This window comes from Humulus lupulus, chromosome 8, assembly GCF_963169125.1.
Source record: "Humulus lupulus chromosome 8, drHumLupu1.1, whole genome shotgun sequence".
Classification (NCBI taxonomy): Eukaryota; Viridiplantae; Streptophyta; class Magnoliopsida; order Rosales; family Cannabaceae; genus Humulus; species Humulus lupulus.
The window spans coordinates 55,820,144-55,822,008 of NC_084800.1; positions in this window are offsets into that span (position 1 = coordinate 55,820,144).

Genomic DNA, 1,865 nt, shown 5'->3' on the forward strand with positions numbered 1-1,865 from the left:
CGCGAATGTCTGGAGCATCTCCCTTATTTGAGTCACGTATGCCGCCATTCTTTCCCCCTTGGTCTGGTAATCCCCCGAGATTTGTCTGACTACTAGCTGAGAATCGCTGTAAATTTCGAGGTTCGCTGCCCTTACCTCCCGGGCCAGGCGCAGGCCGGCTAGGACGGCTTCATGCTTCGCCTTGTTGTTCGATGCTTTGAACTGGAAACGGAGGGCATTTTGTAGCTGGTGCCCCTGCGGCGACACCAAGATGATCCTGGCGCCAGCCCCATTCTCGTTTGAAGCTCCATCCACGAAGATTCTCCAAACAGGCGCCGCGGGGGCTTCGGGGCTATTCCCTTCTGGGGGAATCCCGAAACATTCGACGATGAAATCGGCCAGGGCCTGTCCCTTGATGGACACCCGGGGCACGTAAGATATATCAAACTGGCTCAGCTCCATTGCCCACTTCAGGAGTCTCCCCGACGACTCGGGTTTCTGCAACACCTGTCGCAGGGGATGATTGGTTAAGACCTTTATGGCGTGAGCCTGGAAGTAAGGTCGAAGCTTCCAGGATGCCATCAACAGGCAGAAAGTCAGCTTTTCGATCAACGGGTACCGAGACTCGGCGTCTAGTAACCGCTTGCTTATGTAGTATACCGGGAGTTGTGTCCTTTCCTCTTCTCGCACCAACGCGGCGCTGATAGCGTGCTCTGTCACGGCCAAGTATAGATACAAAGGCTCTCCTTCGACAGGCTTCGCCAGGATGGGGGTTTTGGCTAGGTGTTCCTTCAGCTTCTGGAAGGCCTCTTCGCATTCGGGCGACCATTCGAACCGCTGGCTTCCCTGAAGGACGTTGAAGAAGGGGACGCACTTGTCCGTGGCCTTAGAAACGAAACGGCTCACGGCAGCCACTCGCCCCGTCAGGCTTTGAACGTCCTTGTGCTTCCGGGGAGAGGCCATGTCAATCAGTGCCTTGATTTTCTCTGGGTTGGCTTCAATTCCTCGGAAACTCACTATGAAGCCCAGGAACTTCCCGGAAGCCACGCCGAAGGTGCACTTCTTAGGGTTCAGCTTCATCCCGTACTTCCGGATAACTGCGAAAGCCTCCGCCAAATCGTCCGAATGGTCCCGGGACGTCTTGGACTTGACCAGCATATCATCGATGTATACTTCCATGTTTCGCCCTAGCTGGGCGTGAAACATTCGATTGATGAGCCTTTGGTATGTTGCTCCAGCATTCTTGAGTCCGAAAGGCATGACTATGTAGCAATAAATACCCTTGTCGATTTGGAAACTGGTATGTTCCTGATCCGCCACGTGCATGGAGATCTGGTTGTAGCCGGAGTAAGCGTCCATGAAACTCAAGATCTCGTAACCAGACGTAGCATCCACCATTTGGTCGATTTGGGGAAGCGGGAAACAGTCTTTCGGACACGCTTTGTTGAGATCCGTGAAGTCAATGCAAGTCCTCCAGGTCCCGTTCGGTTTCGGCACCAAGACGGGATTGGCCAACCACACGGGGTACACAGCTTCGCGTATGAAGTTGATGGAAGACAACTTCTCTACCTCCAGTTTAAGGGCCTCGGCCCTCTCCGTCCCCAAAGGCCTGCGCTTCTGGCAGACCGGGGTCGCGTTTGGGTCAATACTTAACGCGTGGCAGATGATATTGCGGTCGATCCCGGTCATATCGGAGTGGGACCAGACCAAAAGGTCCTGATTTCCCTGGACTCGGGCGATAATGGCGGCCCGAACGTCTGCTGGCAAGCTTTTTCCTACCTGGATGATCCTGGCCAGGTCGGTTTCGCTGATGCATACCTCTTCTATTTCGTCCATTGGTTCCAGGACGCGATCGTCCCCTATCCGCGGGTCCAGGTCATCCTCTT